This window comes from Callorhinus ursinus, unplaced genomic scaffold, assembly GCF_003265705.2.
Source record: "Callorhinus ursinus isolate GAN/ISIS: 27379988/994484 unplaced genomic scaffold, GSC_fseal_2.0 scaffold11, whole genome shotgun sequence".
Lineage (NCBI taxonomy): Eukaryota > Metazoa > Chordata > Mammalia > Carnivora > Otariidae > Callorhinus > Callorhinus ursinus.
Genome location: NW_027397073.1, coordinates 32,538,349 through 32,560,764, shown reverse-complemented (window position 1 = coordinate 32,560,764; position 22,416 = coordinate 32,538,349). Strand labels below are relative to the sequence as shown.

The 22,416-nt window shown below is 36.1% G+C and overlaps 1 pseudogene; it reads right to left on the bottom strand.

Moving 5' to 3' along the window:
• Positions 1–11,823: 11,823 nt before the first annotated feature.
• LOC112835082 (RNA-binding motif protein, X chromosome-like) lies at positions 11,824–13,185 on the bottom strand (annotated as a pseudogene).
• Between the last annotated feature and the right edge of the window lie 9,231 nt (positions 13,186–22,416).

Below are 22,416 nucleotides of genomic sequence, written 5' to 3'. Positions count from 1 at the left end.
CTCTGCATCCCCGCCAACATCTGTTGTTTCCTGACTTGTTAATTTTAGCCATTCTGACTGGTGTGAGGTGGTATCTCATTGAGGTTTTGACTTGTATTTCCCTGATGCTGAGTGATGTTGAGCACTTTCTCATGTGTCTGTTGGCCATTTGGATGTCTTTGCAGAAATGTCTGCTCATGTCCTCTGCCCATTTCTTGATTGGATTATTTGTTCTTTGGGTGTTGAGTTTAGTAAATTCTTTATAGATTTTGGATACTAGCCCTTTATCTAATATTTGCAAGATGATATTTGCAAGTATCTTCTCCCATTCTGTCGGTTGTCTTTTGGTTTTGTGGACTGTTTCCTTTGCTGTGCAAAAGCTTTTTATCTTGATGAAGTCCAAAAGTTCATTTTTGCCCTTGCTTCCCTTGCCTTTGGCGATGTTTCCAAGAAGAAGTTGCTGCAGTTGAGGTCAAAGAGGTTGCTGCCTCTCTTCTTCTCTAGGATTTTGATGGATTCCTGTCTCACATTTAGGTCTTTCAACCATTTTGAGTTTATTTATGTGTGTGGTATAAGGAAATGGTCCAGTTTCATTCTTCTGCATGTGGCTGTCCAATTGTCCCAACACCATTTGTTGAAGAGACTGTCTTTTTTCCATTGGACATTCTTTCCTGCTTTGTTGAAGATTAGTTTACTATAGAGTTGAGGGTCAATTTCTGGGCTCTCTATTCTGTTCCATTGATCGATGTGTCTGTTTTTACGCCAGTACCATACTGTCTTGATGATGACAGCTTTGTAATAGAACTTGAAGTCCGGTATTGTGATGCCGCCAGCTTTGCTTTTCTTTTTCAAGATTCCTCTGGTTATTCGGGGTCTTTTCTGGTTCCATACAAATTTTAGGATGATTTGTTCCATTTCTTTGAAAAAAGTGGATGGTATTTTGATAGGGATTGCATTAAATGTGTAGATTGCTCTAGGTAGCACTGACATCTTCACAATATTTGTTCTTCCAATCCATGAGCATGGAACATTTTTCCATTTCTTTGTGTCTTCTTCAATTTCTTTCATGAGTATTTTATAGTTTTCTGAGTATAGATTCTTTGCCTCTTTGATTAGATTTGTTCCTAGGTATCTTATGGTTTTGGGTGCAATTGTAAATGGGATCAACTCCTTCATTTCTCTTTCTTCTGTCTTGTCGTTGGTCTATAGAAATGCCACTGATTTCTGTGCATTGATTTTATATCCTGCCACTTTACTGAATTCCTGTATGAGTTCTAGCAGTTTTGGGGTGGAGTCTTTTGGGTTTTCCACATAAAGTGTCATATCATGTGCAAAGTGCGAGAGTTTGACTTCTTTGCTGATTCAGATGCTGTTTCTTTCTTTTTGTTGCCTGACTGCTTTGGCTAGGACTTTTAGTACTATGTTGAATAGCAGTGGTGAGAGTGGACATCCCTGCCGTGTTCCTGACCTTAGGGGGAAATCTCTCAGTTTTTCCCCATTGAGAATGATATTCAGTGTGGGTTTTCATAGATGGCTTTTATGATATTGAGGTATGTACCCTCTATCCCTACACTCTGAAGAGTTTTGATCAAGAAAGGATGCTGCACTTTGTCAAATGTTTTTTCTGCATCTATTGAGAGGATCATATGATTCTTGTTCTTTCTTTTATTAAAGTATTGTATCACATTGATTGAGTTGAGGATTTTGAACCAACCTTGCAGCCCAGGAATAAATCCCACTTGCTCGTGGTGAATAATCCTTTTAATGTACTGTTGGATCCTATCGGCTAGTATTTTGGTGAGAATTTTTGCATCCATGTTCATCAGAGATATTGGTCTGTAATTCTCCTTTTTGATGGGGTCTTTGTCTGGTTTTGGGATCAAGGTAATGGTGGCCACATAAAATGAGTTTGGAAGTTTTCCTTCCATTTCTATTTTTTGGAACCGTTTCAGAAGAATAGGTATTAATAGGTATTAATTCTTCTTTAAATGTTTGGTAGAATTCCCCTGGGAAGCCACCTTTGTTGGGAGATTTTTGATGACTGTTTCAATTTCCTTAGTGGTTATAGGTCTGTTCAGGTTTTCTATTTCTTTCTGGTTCAGTATTGGTAGTTTATACATCTCTAGGAATGCATCCATTTCTTCCAGATTATCTAATTTGCTGGCATAGAGTTGCTCATAATATGTTTTTAGATTTGTATTTCTTTGGTGTTGGTTATGATCTCTCCTCTTTCATTCATGATTTTAATTATTTGGATCATTTCTCTTTTCTTTTTGATAATCTGGCCAAGGGTTTATCAATCTTATTCTTTCAAAGAACCAGCTCCTAGTTTCATTGATCTGTTCTACTGTTCTTCTGGTTTCTATTTCATTGATTTCTGCTCTGATCTTTATTATTTCTCTTCTCCTGCTGGGTTTAGGCTTTATTTGCTGTTCTTTCTCCAGCTCCTTTAGGTGTTGGGTTAGGTTGTGTATTTGAGACCTTTCTTGTTTCTCGAGAAAGGCTTGTATTGGTATATACTTTCCTCTTAGGACCGCCTTTGCCACATCCCAAAGATTTTGAACAGTTGTGTTTTCATTTTCATTTGTTTCCATGAATTTTTTAAATTCTTCTTTAATTTCCTCATTGACCCATTCATTCTTCAGTAAGATGCTCTTTAGTCTCCATATATTTGAGTTCTTTCTGACTTTCCTCTTGTGATTGAGTTCTAGTTTCAAAGCATTTGGTCCAAAAATATGCAGGGAATGATCCCAATCTTTTGGTAATATTCTTACTTATTTTGTCTCTTTTTCTATCATTTACCAAAGGATGAGTGTTAAAATCTCTATGTATAGTCATATCTTTTGCATTTTTCCTTTCAATTTTTCTGATTCATTTAATTTGAAATTCTGTTTTTAGATGCATAAACATTTAGGATAGTTATTTACCTTGATTAATTGAAGCATTGATGATTATACAACTTTCTTATTGGTCATTTTCCTTGTTTCAAAGGTGACTTTATTTAATGGAGCTTTCTCACTTTCTTATGATTATGATTTTCATGGTATGTATTCCATACTATTACTTTCAAGCTAACTGGGTTTTCAAATTTAAAATATATCTTTTAAAAATAACATACATTTTAGAATTACTTTTTTATCCAGTCAGAAACTTTGTCTTTCATTTGTATGTTTAGTCTAATTGTTTTAATGTAATCATTAATATGACTTTATCATCTTGCTGTTGGATTTTTATTTGTTCCATTGTAGCTGTACTTTTTAGTTAATTTTATGCATTATGAAAATTTCAAGTGCCAAAGATAAGAAACCTGTAATGGATCTTGGTTGTTTTACTTAATCAAAACTCTCTTCCAAGAAATATCTTTCATTTTATAGATGAATAAACTGAGGGAATCAGTTTAATAACATTAATTATATATCATAGTTATTTTAACCGCTTTACTTTATTCTAACTAGCAGTTTAGCAAGTACCCAAAATAATTCCATGAATGGAATTCCACAGATAAATATCAAATCACACTAATCCCCCTATCTCTGATTTCAGTTATTTAGGAATACCATAAATATACAATTTTTATTTACCAATTATATCTCAGTAAGGCTGGAAAAGTAGGTTAAGAAAAATAATCAATAATACAGAAAACATAGGTACTATCTAAAGAGAACGATGTTTTTTTTTTTTTCCACTCAAACTGTGTGGCAGTCATTTTATTGATATTCTCTCCTACAAAGGGACAATTCATTCTGAGTATTTCTATACCAAAGATATTTAGAAATAATAAATTGATATCTACATATCAGAAACTTTTGTATAAGTTAATAAATGACAATTTTTCTAAAACAGTTTATTAAAAATATTAAGTATTAAGATTCGTTTCATAATTAGGAGATAAAATTTAAAAGTTTTAACATTGTTTTCAAATGAGATTTGACAGGTCTCTTTCTTTTAAAGTTTGAGGTATGAAATACTCTTTTTTCTTTTCTTCTGCTGTCCTACAAAATGACAATTCATAACTTTTGTCATCATACACTTAGTAAAAACAATATTTATATAAGCCAGAATTTTATAATTCTGTTTTTATGACAATTAATGGTTCTAATTTGCAAATTGATACATTTAGAAGATGAGGATATCAAGTGCTATGTTATGTACCCCAAACAATCCAGTCAATAATTTAAACTTATAGGAATCTGATTGCTATTGAAAGCCATATAAACTTGTCACCCATCCCATATTATTGTCATGTACTATGTTTCTTGTATTTTAAGAAGAGTATCTTACTTTGAGTGAAGGACTTTTGTGCAAGTAGTTTATTTAGGAGATGACCAAGGGAATAGGAGCGAAGGACAGAGACTATTAATCAGGTAAAGCAGGAAAGCCAATCTAAGAGTGAGCCTCTGAGATTGCCCCAAGGGCTGGGACTACCTGTAAAACATAAAATGTCACCCAAACTTTGGCTCTCTGATGGGAGGTGAGAGCTTTTATATACTCACTACTTAAAGGTTACCCTGGAAGAAATATCCTTGCACTTCCAGGCTATACTAGTGCAGAGAACAAGGAGGCTCTCATATCATGGGACAAACCTCAAAGCAAAGAACACCTTGGGTGTAAACATTTATAGCACAGCATGAATTCAAACTGGCACAGTTAAAACTGAAAGCAGAGAGGCAATAGCATATCTAATTGTAGGTCGACATAAAAAGTTCTGGTTCAAAAGCTTGGAAAAAGAAATTAAAACAGAAAGACAAGTGGTTAAGAAAACCAATATTAGGTTATCCTAAACTAATAAAATTAGAAAGTTTATATAAGCACCTGAGATTAGAAGAGAAAGAAAACCTTCCTGGGAGAGTACTTGCTCCCAAGCAGGAGAGATGACATTTCTGGCTGTGAGGAAATTCACCCTTTTCCAGAACTAGCTGAATTTAGTAAATTCAGATTTTGGAAAAGCAACAGGAGGCTTAGGAGGTGAGAGTTTAGCATGGAATCAGTGTGAACAGTTTAAACAAGAACAACAAACAAAACATACACATGGTGAGGAAACTGGAGAATTCAGGTGCAAACAGTCAAGACCTTGATCATAGGGCTTTTAACATCTCAAAGGGCAAAGGAAATCATTGGGAATGTAATGAAAAGTCATTGGGAGAGAGAAAGGAGAATACAAACAGGAGAGGACTTATGTAGTCTTGTCCAGAAGAAAGCTAAATAGAAGTGTGTTGTCAATTACAATTATTATTAAATTTAGGGGTTGTTTCCAAATATATACCAGAATGTGGTATATAGATGTCAATCAGTAGTGATACTGATTTAATCATTCAGATTTGAGACTTTGGAAAGCATTTAGATAAATCATGACATTTTTCCTTTTTTTTTTTTAAGGATTTTATTTTTTAAAGCAGTTTTAGGTCCACAGCAAAATTGAGAGAAAGGTATAGAATTTCCCATATAACCCTTGCCCCCATACATAGATAGCTTTCCTATTATCAACATCTCCCACCAAAGTGGTACATTTGTTATAACTGATGAGCCTAAACTGACACATCATATAGTTGACATTAGAGTTCACTCTTGATGTCGTACATTCTATGGGTTTGGACAGATGTATAATGACATGTATCCACCACTGTAATGTCACAGAGTATTCTCATTTCTCTAAAAACCCTCTGTGCTCTGCCTATTTATCTCTCCTCTTCCCATTCCACTCTTCACAACCACTGATCTTTTTACTGTCTCCATAATTTTGTATCATGGCATTTTTTCATTGCGTATTGATTATAAAAGTATTTTGGGGCACCTCACTGGCCCAGTCAGTGGAGCGTGTGATTCTTGATCTCAGGGTTGTAAGTTCAAGCCCTATGTTGGGTGTAGAGATTACTTAAAAATAAATCTTTTTTAAAAAGTATTTTGTAAGTCTATCACAAAATAAGATCTTTATGAATGTGAAACTATTCAGAATACACCACTTATTGGCTATAAGTCATAATTAGTAACCACAATATATACACATACATACATAACATACACAGTCATGTGGGGCACCTGGCAACTCTTGATCCAGGGTTGTGAGTTTGAGCCCAACATTGGGTGTAGAGATTACTTAAAATAAAGTCTTTAAAAAATATATACACAGCCATGTACTTTGTGTTATACTAAGTTCAAATGTTGTTTAGTTTAGAGATCAACAGGCTAAAATATCCTGAATTCCCTTTAGAACTAGACATTTCCTTTAAAATGCACAAATAATTTATTAAATTTTAAAGAACAATGTTCACCATTTTTTCACTTGACATTGATGATAAAACATGCAAACTGTAAAGAGATATGATTTTAATTTTTTGTTTGTATGACTGGAATTTGTAAATTCAGACTTCCATGTTAAAAGTGGTCCTAATTTCTTATTAGACCACCATTAAGCATTGACTATTTGAACCAGTCCTTTGACTGTGGTTGATATTAACCAAATACTGAGTATGAATCCTAACAAGGACACCATGAACACACATACTTTGTTTCCATATGGTCTGAGTTATAGCCACTTGTCCATCCATACACATCACAACTTTATGCATTCTGAGTACATTCCTAGGTAAATATTTTAACCAGAAAACATTCAGATGATGAAGTATACATCTCTGATTCCAAACATAAGTACAATTTTAATGGGGGAAAATGGTATCCTTGGGTAATTAGCTGTTTCTTTGTCCTGATTTCCAGTGAGTGCCAAAACTCAGAAAATTGAGCAGTTCTGAATTTAACCCTTATGGTGGGTAAAACCATTGTAACATTTCACTGCCCTCTACAGGATGCAAATATAAGTTGTTTGGGTGGAACTTTCCTTTCTGTACATAATTTGAAAATGAAACTCTCAAGCAAGGATCCAGAATTTAAAAGAAGAGTGGCACAGCAAAGGAGGGTGCGGGAGATGCAAATTGAGTTTTCTGTAAAATTAATGAATTTGTGAAGACATACAGTACCCAGCAAGATTTCCCCAAACTGAAAATAAACAGCAATAAAAATGCCACAGTATGATAAGGTGGCAATAACACATGAGAGGTTTTATGAATTTCTCAAATGAGAGAGAGAGAGAGAGAGAGAGAAGAACAGGAGAAAGGGGAGGGAGAATGTTATTGAAAATGAGTGGGTGTTATTGTTTGATCTCGTTTTTTCTCCCTTTTTGTTTGTTTAATTTCACTTGATTGCTAAAATGAAAAGTGTCTGCAAAATGATGGACTAATTAGAAGAACATGCAACCATTATTTTTCTTATGAAGAAAAGAAAAGAGTTTTATCCTTACAAGATCCCATCCAAAGCCTTCACTCTGCACCATAGTGGGTTTTGAAGTCATTTACATAATAGCTAACAAAAATGTACTCAGCAAAACACCGGGCTTTCTAAACACAGGAGATAATTATGTTGGAAGAATGATATTCCATTGCCATCTCCATTTTCAAGATACATTCATTCTCCCTGTACACAGCATAGAACAACCAAACACATATTAACATATATTACGTAGGTGTGCGCCATTAGAGTGACAAGGTACAGGCAGTTGGGGCTGATGGGGGCTAAGGCAGAGCAAAAGCCAGGAAGGAAAGAAAGACTGCATTCTATTCCTAGCATATATGTACCACCTGAATGGTATTTTTCATTATCTCCTGCACTGGGAACATTCTATTATTCCACTGGGAAGTCATAGCAGAAGAGATATAATTATCAGCAGAGTAATGGGGATGCTCTAGCTAATGGCCAGCTATTCAAATATCTCAATATAATCGTCTTGCCCAATCTCTCCCCATTGCATACTCTTCTGGAGAAACTCATCATTTTTTCCACTTACTCCAGCATAATGAATTCATTTTGCATTTTCTTTGTGAGAAATTAAGAGGAATCGTAATATAATGTGTTGACATTTGAAATTCTGCACAGAAAAGTTTAGGCTGGCAATTTAGTTTAATCGCAAGCTAGCAGGGAGAGGCTGCTTATTAAATTAGTTCCCTGTGTACAGAATGTGTATTTTCTTTATAAACCTTTGCCTTTGTACCTGAGTTTAAATTTTTTTCCTTTCGTTAAGTCCCAGTTTTCTCAAAAGAAAAAATTATGTCCCAAACTAAAGACTGTGTTCTTTGAGCTTCTTTCATTCTTTTTATGGTCAAAATTGTTGACATCAGAGATGAGCCTTGAGTAAGAGGCCCTTGGGAAAAGTGAAAAATAAATAAGAAGTTGCTTTAAGAAAAGCCACCAAAGTGTATTTTCTTTTCTGCAATATTAAACCACTCATTTTGGTCACTCTTGGGAAAGATTCTTTCTCCCTATTAGAGTGAAGCTCTTCTGTTTATTTGTTCAAACCTAAGCTTGAGTAACCATTTCCATATTTTCTGCCTCTTATTTTTCTTTTTAGAGTTTCAAGTCATTTTCTCTAATAAGACTTGCAAACTGCTAATAATACAGCCTTTTCAGTTTCTCTAGGGAATGCCAGATATCTGGGCAGGTGGTAACATGAACAAGTTATAAAAAACTGCTATTGGAATCACTGAATTGGAAGAGAAGTTGGCTTTCCTCTCATCCCAACCTAGAAGCTTCCTAAGTTCCAGTATTTGTGGGGTGAGAGGCAAGGCTAGGTTGTGAAACGTGTGTCATCAGTTGATGGGGGTGCAAAAAGATTAAAAACACGGTGTCTCATTTTGATTACCTTCCTATCATGTCTCACAGCCTTTCATTTGCTTCCTGTAAAGTATTTTTTTATATCCATCCAACTATTGTGTTAACATAGCACCCTACAATTTTTTGAAGAACACACTCATTTGGGAAAACAGAGTCAGAGGGAGTATCCATTCCTCTGTCTCTGGTCCTTTCTGAACAGCCCTGAGATTAGAACTCCCTGAGCTCATCAGAGGCTGCCGGGAAGGGGTATGAGGGAAAGACAACACGGCCTGCCCTTCAGAAAGGCAACCCTTGAGACTAACATGAAACTGGAAGAATTACTCTGCAGTCTGTGAGAGTCAGTCTCATCACACTCTCTGGATCTGTCACCATCCAATCCATACCCACTTTTCGTCTTATAGATGGTATATGGTTTCCCTCTACCTCTTGAACTACCTTTGACAGCTAAGACTATGCCTGGCCACTCCAAGTTCTTCTTCAATATTAGTCTAAAATTTTACATTCTTATTTCAATTACAATTCTCTTCCAATCTTTTTACATTAATGTTCTGTTGATTGTCATTCTTCTTTTTTTCCCTCACTCTGCGTATTATTATCATTAATAAAATCCACTGCTATTTAACTGTCAAACAGTTCTATTGCCATAACTATTATAATATGGGATTTGTCACTTTGTTTGGAAGATGGTCTCTTGGTCTAAAATGTGGAGTTTTCTTTAAGAAAGATGGTTCCAGGGGCACCTGGGTGGCTCCACAGGTTAAGCATCTGCCTTTGGCCCAGGTCCTGATCCCAGGCCCCATATTGGGCTCCCTGCTCAGCAGGGAGCCTGCTTCTCCCTCTCCCTCTCCCACTCCCCCTGCTTGTGTTCTCTCACTCACTGTCTCTCACTCAAATAAATAAATAAAATCTTAATAAAAAGAAAGATGTTTCTATCTTTCATAATAAAGACATTACACGAAAGGATAGTGTCTCAATTTACGTTTGGAGATGTTCCATAAGCTATAGAGAACTGAAGAGGAAGTAAAAGGAAGGAAGCCCACCACAACTCCCAAGGTATGACAGTGAAATTGCCCGCATGTGTGTTACTTAAAACTGATTATGATGCACTGAGGTTTTCAAATTCCAATCCATAACCTGTTTGTCATTACTAACAGAAGCCAAAGGAAGCAGGCGGTATATGAGTGACTGCAAAAGTATATGTTTGAGAGCACACTCACCAAAAAAGCAGCTCTGGCTTATAGTATGAAAGGCAGTATGTTATTACAGCAAGAACACTAGATCACAAGCCAGCAGCCTGAGTTCTAGTCTTAAATCTAGTCTGTGCTAACTAGCTATGTGACCTTGGGGCTATGAATCATAAAGCCTCCAATTCATCCATAAAATGAGGAAGTTAGATTTGATTTTGTGCAATACCACTTCCAATTTGAAGCAACTCTAATTACATTATTTGGATTTAAACTATCTTTCTGAAAACCAGGCTATTAATGGATAGTAGACATAAATTATAATCCATAGTAGTTTCATTTTAAAGGATTCATTTTTAAGAAGTTTCAGATAACAGGTAAAGAGGAAGTGATTTAACTAATTATAGGGAGGTTCAGTGAAGGAATATGGCAAACTGGTTCAAGCAATCCATCAGTAGGGATTTACTGAATGTCTCCTGCCTTAAATATTATGAAAGATAAAAAAATATTTTAAAATATCTGAAATGATCTCTTTCCTTAATTGCTTCCTCTTTAGGAGGAAGGTGAAGTACAACCCTTTATAAAAATACGAAGCAAAGAAGTGAGAAACAGTATAGTTTCTATGAAGAGGTACAGTAGAACTTTAGATAATGACCCAAATGAAGCAGTCTTATGGGAACAATTAGGGTCTCATAAAGTTTTAGAATTATCGGTGGTACTAAAATGAATATAGAAAAGGGAAATGCTCAGTTCAGGCAGGGAAGAGAGACTCTGCTAAACTTCACAAAGAGGTTTTAAGGAGGTTCTCCGATGCTGTTGTTCAGTAACAATGGGTATGTAGAGAACCCTAGACATAACTAGGAACCTTATCTGGCTCCAACATATTTTGGAAGAATTGATGACAATGAATATTAAGATGCCCTAACTTCATGGTTCCTCAAAACAGAGGACCTACCAAGACACAAAACCATCCTATGGACTTTACTACAGAGCTGCTCTTTGGCATGACATATAATTCCTTTTATTAGCAGAGACATAGGTACCTGACCAGGGGAACTGTAGAGGAATATAGATAACTCTTAATGTGCTGTTCCTTATATCTTCTTGGGTTACAGTGACACTATGATAATTTCATCATGTACACAATTTTACCAACATTTTTTTCTTATTTTATAGACATACGTTGATGTTATCTTAAATAGCTGCAGCTAGAAAAAATACAAACTTTTCTATACAAGACTAAAGAAAAAATTTAAATGAAGAAAGAAATTGGTGCATAAGCCATGTTTGATTCTATAGACGAAAATGGGAGGGAGTTTGCTAAGAATTTTCTGTGGCCCATTAGGATTCTCAGTAAATAATTCACAGCAGTTGTCTTCAAACATTTTTGCTCATGTACCACTAAGACTTTTGAAAAACTAATTTACTCTCTCTCTCTCTTTTTTTTTTTTTTTGGTTTTGGCCAAACTTTTTATTTAGTATTCTGTAGTTGCTTACCACACACTTAAATGGTCTTATTGGGGTAGGGGAAAGGGAAGGTTCTTGTAGATTCCCAAGGAAATGTCAAAAAGGCAAAATATGGCATTATCCATTTGCTTTTTTGGGTTTACTGGGTGAATAGCACTTTCCTTATATAAGCATCTGATCTCAGGTTTTTCATACTGAGAACATTGAGATTTCAGTTGAAGACACTCTGTAATCCTAGAGTAGCATACCCCGACAACCCTCTAATAGCTAGCTTGTTTGTATAGGCAGAAGGATTCACCTCTCCATTTTAGATGGCTAGATGTTTGTGGGAGGTCTTAGAATTGCTTTGCCTCATTTACTGGGAAAAATCAGATATAGGAAGTGGCCTTTAGGGACACTTTTAACTTGAAAATTACACTAGTACACAAGTCAAGTCTTAACATATTTAACATTTGCTTATTGAAAGCAATGTCATAAAGTCAAATAAGATTAAACAGGTTTTACTTTTTTTTTTACCTCACAAGAACATAAAAATTATGGAAGGGGAACTTAACAGGAAATTTTTTAAAAAAGTAACACAATTTTTCCTTTTAGTAGTCCTTGGGTAGTTATGACAGAAAAGGTTCCACTTTTTTGTTTGTTTCTTTGAACAGGGATTTTGGTCCAAAGTTTTGTTTGTTTTTAATATCTGCTTCTGCCTCCCCCTCTATCAGATCGGCTTCCTCCACGGCCACCACCTCTTGGTTCTCCGTGGCTTGAACTGCTGTAGGAATCACGTGGAAGAGGGTACCCCCTTTCCATAGAAGGAGGAAGCCCTCTTTCTTGTCTGCCAACCCGATCACGACCACTTGAGTAGAGATCACTTTGGCTGCTTGAGTAACTGTCTCGACTTCCACCATATCCGTTACGTGAGCTGCTGTAATCATCATAGCAACTGCTTCCACCATAAGATAGCGGGGGCCCTCGTGTAGGTGGAGCACTACGTGAGTTACCATAACTCTCATATGAATCTCTGTAAGAACCTCCACTTGGATGATCCGAATAGTCACGATCACGACCATAGCCATCTCTATCACTATAGCCTCTCGATGGGTAGTCATCACGTGAACTGGAATGACCATAATCACGGTAAGTATAATCTCTTGGTGGTGGTGCATAATCTCTTGTATCACGAGAACTTGGGTAATCTCTGCTTGAATAGCTGTCTTTAGTAGAGTATCCATCATCTCTTGGGGACAAATAAACATCTCTACGAGAAGGCAGGGGTTCCCGTTGAGGTGGGCCTCCGTAACTATCTCTTCCGCGTGACACAGGAGCTCTTCCTCCCATTCCACTGCTGCTGCGAACTGGTCCTGAAGGGGCAGATCTTTTAGGAAGAGGACCAGTGGTGGTGGTCCTCTTTTTACTAGAAGTGGTCCCCTGGAAGAACTCATGTTAAAATTCATGGAATAGCCACCATCATCCATGTGCCCTCCACGTGAGGGAGGTCCCCTGGTTCCTCCACTTCCTCCTCTTCCACCTCTAAGACCTCTTGGAGGGCCTCTGCTTCTTGGAGGTGGAGGTGGTCCACGTCTACCACTTTCAAATGATGGTTTAGTGGCCTGTTCTACTTTGATGTCTTTTCCATCTAAGGACTTTCCATTCATGTCTCTGGCTTCATCCTTAGCCTCTGCTGGGCTCTCAAATGTGACAGAAGCAAATCCTCTCGATTTGTTGGTTTCACGATCTTTCATCAATACAACTTCCACTATTCGTCCATATTTGCCAAATACTGCTTCAAGGGCTTTTTCATTTGTTTCTGTATTGAGGCCACCAATGAAAAGCTTTCCTGGGCGATCTGCTTCAACCATTTTTTTCCCCCTGGTGAGACACGGGGGGGTGACGACGGTTCCAAGCTCCTACGAGCTTGCAGGCAGGGGCTTCGTAGCAGCTCAGCACGAGGGAGTGCCGCTGGTTCCAAGAACGGAAGAGTGAAGCCGCTGGCACTACTGCGCAATGAGCCTCTCTCACATTTTTTTAAGTTGACATTAAAATTTTCATTATAAGCTCATACTTATGATAGAGTTACAAAATAAATACATTATAAATGTTGAAATTTAAATATAAAATTGTTAAATCATTCTATTAACCGTATCTAATGGAATCTGAATACTATGATTTGAAAGCTGCCATCATTACAAAAACAGTAGATGACATGAATTTCCTTTGCGATATTAAATTTTTCAGTTTATTTTTTTCTCCGTGAATTTGTTTCTGTTCTATATCCCCCAAAGAATTTTATCCTTTAATATATTTTTATGTTTAAAAGTATTTTATTGATTATCCTATCATCTTTCTGTGCAACACAATTATGCATATAAAATGTAACTTAATATTTTATTCCTGACTACAAAACTCTAAGAATCAAAAATTTCTTCTCAATCAAGTTATAATAATTATCACTAATAAACTATTGATCAAAATAATATAAATAAATCACAAACTTTAATAGTACTTAACATAAAAAAGTTCATTAGAATAGCATCCCTTAATGAGATAGATAGATCTAGGTGTTTTTTTCCCCATTAGTTCATGAATTCATGGATGAATACTACTCATTGCTACCATTAGCAATGCTTGTCATCAATTTCCCTTATTATTATCATCTTCTTAAAAAGATGTGAGTATTTAACTTAATGAGTGATGCAGGACTTACATGTATAAAACAGTCAATGTCAAAACAATCAGCCCAAATAGAACCATCCTTTTGTTAGAAAAAGTTTAACTCAAAGTGTTCATACATATCTCAACCTCACAACATCACACTGGATTTGCATTTAGATAGTAAATTAATGGATGATAGATAGATAGATAGATAGACAGATAGATAGATAAAGTCACAAAATTTTGATGTGAGTTTTGGTCTGGATGAAATAAGGCCCCACTGCATTCAGTTCTTCACTTAAGTTCGCTTTGCTTTTCTTTCACAGTACCTGCCTTTAGCAGCAATGTGCTCTAGATATATTGGGGATGGAAAAGTCAAGGTCATTAATTGAAAATTGCATCACACACCCCCATCCTAGAATATATCAGAATTTAGGACATTTCAACTCAGGCCAAATATCACACTTTCCAATCTCATACTCTGTCCTTAACAGAAATATGTACAAGACAGGGATAACAAGAAAAGTCTATTCTTGTCCTTTAGGGATGACAATATTTTGAATATCTCGAGAAGTTTTTAAATTCTGTGTGATGATCCGTTAAAATGTATAGTTTTCCAGTGGGAGAACAGTGAGCAAACAGGTGAATTGCCCTCAGATGCTTTCTTGGGAAGATCAATTTTAGAAGAAGGCATATATAAAGTTGAGGATCTGGAAATGTATTCCTTGAAATTATTGGTGCCCAATTATCACTAAGAAAGACTGTGTATTCCCACAAAGGCATTCTCTGGTATGAAACTTACTCCAGAAAGAAGACTCCACCTCTACCCCCTAAGAATAGATTCTAGTTCCATGATGACAGTCTTTATTTCCTCATCTCAGCATAGACCCATCTCTGATTATCAACCTTAACAATGTGTCATGCACTCTAAATCTACTGTATAATTTAACCCTTCCAATTCTTCTAGATCTTTAAATTGGGATTATTATTCACAATGTAAATCTATGTGGCTCAAGGGGGGTAAGTAAATTGTTCATGATTTTGTTAAAAAGAAAAGGCAACCAAATTTGCCTGACCCCAACAATATGTACCCCGAAGTCCTTCACCACTTTAAACAATGAAGAGGTTGTGCTTTATAATTTTTGAGCAATCTACAGCTCTAACATTCTAGACCCTAGAAGAGCAGCTGGGATAGAGCTCCAGAGGGCTCTTAATGACACTGGCATTTTAGCTTGAAAATAAAGCCAATACTTGACTCTATTTGAAAATGTTAGCTCATCTTTCTGAAACTCCTTACTCAACATGGCCATCAAATTTGAGTAGCATTAACATTTCTTACTTTAAGTACTTAAAAAATAGTAACATGGTCCCCAGATTTTTTCCACCTGGCTCTCTCCAGTTATGCTCGTCAATACAATTTTTTTCAAGTGGAATTTTTAAGACTTATCACTGTATAATTCCTACAGCTATTGATTTCTTTGAATAGTGAAGAATTTGCTGCTGGAAAACCCTCCCCATTGTGTGTGGATATGTGTGAGTATAAGTGTGTTGACGGAATCTGGTAAGTAAGGTGGGGAAGAAAACATTTGTTTAATTTTTGTCCTCTCACCTAAAAAATATATTTTGCCTTGAGAGATTCTCATAACACAGCAGTCACTTCTGTGCTCTGCTCTTTTCAGAAAGAATGACACACTAATTTTCACTTCAAAGCCTGGCAGTTTGTAAGCTTGTCTTACAACATTAATTTTGGGAGCCATCTTCCAATGTCTTTCAGGGAGATGTTAACAGTCAACTGTATTTGGCTTGTGAAAATAGAGAAAACGCTTCTAAAAAATAGAAAATAAAAAGAAAGAAAAATGAAGCCTTAACTGGTTAAAAATCAAAATGCTTAATTCTGGTGCATTATGTATCAATAAAAAGTAAAAAAACAACTTGGAAAAAAAACAGAAAAAAATGACAGAGTTTAAAACTTTTTGTTATGTTTTAGACAAATACTATCAGGATTTGGCTTATAGAAAGTGGGATTGTTAGACACACACACACACACACACACACACACACACATACACACGCGATATCTATTGTTTTGTTCCAGAATTGAAAGCAACCTGAACTTTTAGAGGCTATTTTAAAATATTTACTCTATTTAAAGTCTTGGCGGAGCTATAAACTTCATTACTATATGTCATTTTCTAAATACACATGTAAACACATTTAAAGAAAGAATAAGAAATACATTCTTATCATACAGATGTTCCCTTGCTGCTGTTTCTGTGATCCTCCACAATTTCTTCCTCATGCTCTCCTAAGATGCTGCTCCCTAGCTGAAACCAGTATGGGGCTTTCACGTGGGCCAAGAAGAAATTCACTTTGGGGTCCAAATCCCACCACCTCCAACTTAGGTTCTTGTTCTCATACACCTTTTAGGAATCTTTGAGTCCAAAGGGCCCTCTCCTTCTTGCTCAGTAACTTCGGCGCCGTCTATGTATCATGACTTGACACTTGGTTTTTATGGATTATGCCATGTAAAACCCCAACAACCCTATGAGGGAGATAATATAAGAAATTGGCTAAAGATATAAAGTAAATTATACACGGTCACACCATTTAAATTTTGGAAACAGAATTTAACTCTACAAGTTGCAGACTATAACGATTGTACTCCATCCATCCTGTGGTACTACCTCTCATATTGATAATCCAGGAACATGGAATTAGGGATTCAAATATGTTAATTCTATTTTCAGCTCCATTGCTGCCTTTGGTCTTGGTAAAATTAATACTGTGAGCCTCTGGATCCTTAGTTTAAGAATATACCCAATGAGGTATATATACCCAATGAGGCATTTGGCTGACTCAGTTGGTAGAGCATGTGATTCTTGATCTCAGTGCTGTGAGTTCAAGCCCCACATTGGGTGTAAGAGCTTACTTAAAAATAAATAAATAATTTAATTAATTAAAAAGAGCTAAATTTAAAAAAATTCTTTGGGGCACCTGGCTGGCTCAGACAGTAGAGCATGTGACTCTCTGATCTCAGGGTTGTAAGCTCAAGCCCCACACTGGGTGTAGAGACTCCTGAAATATAAAATCTTTAATATATATTGAATGATTTTTATGTCCTCCTCCATTTCTTGCTATTGCTATTATTACTACAATTTATGGAGTACTAAGTATTTACTTACATTAGCTAAAATTGAGACAATATGCACATTGATTTGCAAACATGGTATTTACTCCTTGTAGCAAAACTTTGAGAAATTATTGATTTAGAGATGATGAATCTGACATTATGCTGTTTATCTAAGTGTCATAACTCTGAGAATTAGAACCAGAATTCAAACTGAAGCTTGTCTGACCAGAGTATCTAGACTCTTACTCATAGTCTCCCCCTGCCCTATTCTAGGATTCCTTGAAACAGGGGTTCAGTAAATGAAAAAGGGGTGGACACCCTGGAAGGCCCACAGTGGGGTAGAAATTGAATGGTGCTTCAGTGATCAGTTATCTCATGAACAGGGGTGAAGAGCAAGGGGAAACCAATTAGAATAATGGCTTATTCTCAGAAACAAGCCTAACATGTCTAAGTGCAAATACAAAGTCTGTGCAGAATAGAGAAGAAAAGCATAAACCAGCATCATTCTAAAATGCTTAACATAAAATCTCACCCCTACTTGTGTTTTTTTCCCTCTTGTCTTCCCCTTTTCAGTACAATCGTAACAAAGAGTGTCTCAGTATCCTTCCCCATACCGAAGATTATATGTACATTAGAAATTATAGCAAAAGTTCCATGCAGTATTTATAGAACCAAGAGGTAACACTGAAACATACAGAGGGGGAAAAAAAAATACAACTAAAGAGAATGCTGAACAGGAAGCAATCTTGAGAATCACGTAGTCCAATCTTGCTCAGAGAATGTTATCTTCATGATCTGCAAGGTTTCATCAGAAAGAGAAAACTAAAAATAGAAAGTGTGGGTTAAGTGAGTGGGATATATAGCTTTAAAAAAAAAAAAGGAAGAAAACTACTCACAGCTTAAAGGTTTAGAAAACTCTCTGCCACAAGATCTGAAAGAATAAATTACATCAAGAGCTGTTTTAGTGTTTTCTTTATTTTGGGGGAGTGCAGTGCGGATTGATTTAGAGTGACCTGTATTTAAAAGCCCTGGCGTTCTTGGAAACAGAGCAGTTCTATTGCACGATCCTCCTTCGCCTCCTCCTCCTTCTTCCCACAGTACAAAGCAGCAACTTTTACACAATCTGACTTCTCAACTCGGTCTTCTTATTTTCTCAACACGACAGGACAGCCATCCATCCTGCTCTTGCTCCATGTGACCTTCCTGCCATCCCCAGATTTCCTGTTTTTCTGGCTTCTTTCTTTTCTACTCGGAGAGTTTAAATACATAGAGGCAGGGCTGTGGATGTGGAGGTCAAGGTTGAGAGAGAAGCTGTCAAATCATGCAGCACAGGATCAATTGTTCCCTATGAATTTTTCGTTCATGCCTATAACATGATCCAATAAGAACATGGCTACCAGGACTCTGAAGCACACATTGCATTGCATTGTTTGTTTAAACAACCCCCCCGCCAAAAAAACTACCAATGACAGAATAAGACATTTTGTTCAATTCAAACTGAAGCAATGCCCCATTGGATTGTGAAAAGCCAGCTGTTGAATTCTAAGAACAATGAATAGCAGATAAGTTTGCCAGAAGCAAAAGAAAAAGAAGGGAGGAGGAGATTACATGCATATTTAACTGTCTACTCAGTATTTCAGGGGGAGGGCTATACAGAGGAATTCTGACAGAGGGAACTTGTGCCATTAATCTGGTACCATATATTAAGCACTGATTCACTTCATGAAGTCACAGTAGGCAACATTCTAGAATGCTCTCTGAACAGGTTACCATATCATCATCCCACTTGGTTAAAGATTTTGCAACATATTTCAGGAAGACAATAGAATTTTTGTAAATTACACTCTAGTATTCCCATGAAAAAAATAGATTCTAACAGCATCTGTTTTTTAAAAAACTTTGTTACATTCCAATCTCCCAAAGACTAACAACTTCCTCTTATGCCCTAGATCTAAGTACCATAGGTATCTTTGCTCCTTGAAAGATATAATCTTTTTAGATGAACTCTTTTCTTTATCCCATGTTTCTCTCTACCAGATCATTCTTAGTAAGTATTCAAGGCCCTGATATCCAGTGCTGTAGCCAGGAACCACATGTGGTTATAGAGCACTTAAAATGTGGCTAGAATGAACTGAAATGTATAGATGTGTAAAATACACAACAGATTTCAAGGACTTCTTACCAAATAAAAAAATGTAAAATATTAATAATTGTTTTCTATTGTTTATATTTTAAAATCTTTTTTTTTATTTTAAGATTTTTTATTTATTTATTTGAGAGAGAGAGAATGAGAGATAGAGAGCTCGAGAGGGAAGAGGGTCAGAGGGAGAAGCAGACTCCCCGCTGAGCAGGGAGCCCGATGTGGGACTCGATCCCGGGACTCCAGGATCATGACCTGAGCCGAAGGCAGTCGCTCAACCGACTGAGCCACCCAGGCGCCCTCTATTGTTTATATTTTAAAACAATATTTTTACTATATTGAATTAGTAAGATAGTATTCAGATTAATTTCACCAGTTTATTTTACTTTTTTAATGTGCCTACTACAGTGTTGAAAATTGTACATGTGCTTTTCTCTTTTCTTTTTCCTTTAGTTCACATTTTTTGGGGGGGGGTTGTTTTGATTTGTTTTGCTTTTTGTGGAGAATATCCTCCAGTAGCTTCCTATAAGAACTTTCATTATAAATTTTCTGAGTCATTTTATGTCTAACCATGTGTGTACATGATAGGTTTTGTCCTAGTTTCTATTTCCCTCCCTATATAAAAAAAATTCTCCAAAAGATAGCTTCTGCTCCCTAGCCTTCAAAACTAGTCTGCATGCTAAGAACTTCCAAAGTTAAATCTTCAGGCTGTAACTCAGCAAAAATTTGAGGCTATTATATCATGCTTCTTACTGAATATATTTACTTGAAAGATATTTCGTGGACATTGTAAATATAACTATAATCTTTGATATATATACGTACAAACCCACTTATATAAACACACAGACTTGTTTGCCTTGAGTCTTCTCACTCTTAGTGAATGATAGCATGCAATACTTAGTTTCTCAAGTCCGAAACCTAAGAGATTTCCTTGATATCTTTCTTCAGACAATCTATCTGCAAGTCCTATTTTTTCTGCCTCAAGATGTTTTTCTAACCTGACCATTCATTTCCATTTCTAGTGGAATCACTTCTGTCTCCACAATTTCCAAACTGGACTTCAGGTTTTTACTCTTGTTCTCTACCAATCCATTCCCTACAGCCAGAAGAGAAAAGAGATAATTTAAAACAAAAACTTATACTGAAAATCTTTAACCTCACTCAAAATTAAGTACAAACTCATGAACATGAATTATATGATTTCTCGTGTTATGATACCATCCAGCCTCTTCAATTTTTTCTCATACCACTTTCTACCTTGCACACTCTGCTTTAGCTCCTCCTGGAAATCCGTCATTCCCTGGTCTCTTCTCAAAATTACCAAATGCTTTCCTGCCTCTGGGTTTTTACCATGCAGTTCTCTAGAATCTTCTCTAACTTTTGCATGGCTGGCTCCTTTCCAACATTGAGGCTTCACTTGGATGCCTCCCTCTGTTGACGACCCAGTCTAAAATAGCCCCCACTACTGCGACATTATTTGTTTATTTTCTATCATAGAGATATTTTTCCTTTGTAGTATTTCTCAAAAATTATTTTACTGTATTTTATTTTCTTGTCCATTATATGACTCTTTATCTGCATAATATTAGCTCTAAAATGGCAAAGACACTAACTATCTTGTAGACCACTGTCTCTTGGTCCACGTGCAATGTCTGGCATATGAAAGGTATTCAATAAATATAGACTGAATAAATAAATGGATGGTTATTTGCTCCTAGGAGATTATTTCATCATATAAATTCAAGCTTTAGAATTATTGGCTCAATATATCAGGTGTCATCATATTTTAAAGCTTCTCTTGAACAGTAGAGAACATGGAGGAGGATAATAAGTTTGCATTTATCATTAGTAAATTCAAAGAAGTAGGGAAAATGGGGCAGAAGCATGAGTATGTAAATAGTCTAGAACATCAAGAGTCATTTTTTTTTTATTATGGAAATACAGTTTTTTCAGTAATGGAACCACAAATCTACCATCATTGGCAATTATCATTTAATCCTCAGGCCATCATATGACAGATGTGGAGGAGAATGATGATATCTCACTGTAACCTGTCCCTCTATCACTATGGACACTTCTCATACTATGATTATCAGTCATCTATTTCAGCATTCCTTCTTGCCCAACCATTTAAAAAAATTAAAAACTCTAAGAAACAATGAAAATAGAACGAGAGAAGATTTTTAATTAGAGAACTGAATGCTTGTTATTCAAGTACTCTTTAGAGATTCAATTTTGAGAAATGAATGACCCAACTTGAAGAATTTGGCAGATAAGAGAAAAAGGAGAAGAAAAATGAGTCTTTGGTGGCATATGAAAGCTGTATGTCATAGCTTCAACTTACATCAAAGACAAGAAAGTGATTAATCAAGAGTAAGTTATAGAAATAAAATGGATGTGTGCTCAACTTATATAAATGTCAGTTTTGTTTGATGGCACTGTCCATTAAGAAACAGAAATTTGGAATTTGAAATACTATATTATAAATTCTGTCTAATAGCTCTATTTTTATCTAAAAATTTCAACCAGTCAGTTTTATTCAGAAGTTGAACTTTTCTGTAGCTAATTTAAAGGAATCGCTGATCTCAATGAATTGCTAAAGCATTAGTACAGCTATTGTTAAAATGGGCAAAATGTCTTCAAACTACAGAACTTGCTGTTCAAGCCTAATTCTAAGCTCTTTTAAAAATGTTCTTTCTTCCTTGTAAGTTGAAACTTGAATGGAGGTGGGAGGAGAAAGACATGCCAGGAATTAAGATTCTGATTTTGCAAAATCCTTTAAGAATTGTGATTTGGTTCTTCAGAAAACCAGCACAAACGAGGTAATTTCTTTAAAATAAAAGTTATACAGTTGCAATTTGCATTCCATTAATCTGGTCTTTGAAAGTCTCCTTTCTCCCCTCTTTCCAAACTGTCATATCATACTATCATGTTAGAAAAATGTTATGTCTTGAGAAGTATTCCAGAACTTTAGAAGTAAAAGGGAAATTAGGGCCACTCTAGTCAAACACCCTCATGTTCCAAATGTGAATGTAGAGGCCAGAGAGTTTACAGGGGCGGCAAGGATCACACTCACACAATGACAGTGCCAGTTCTAATCAGGGATTATATCTGCAGTGACCTCTGGGGTCATAAAGGTGTCATTAATGAGTTCAGTGGGAAGGATGTGAGACAACAAGTACTGTTGGAGCCAACAAAAAGCACATGCCCAT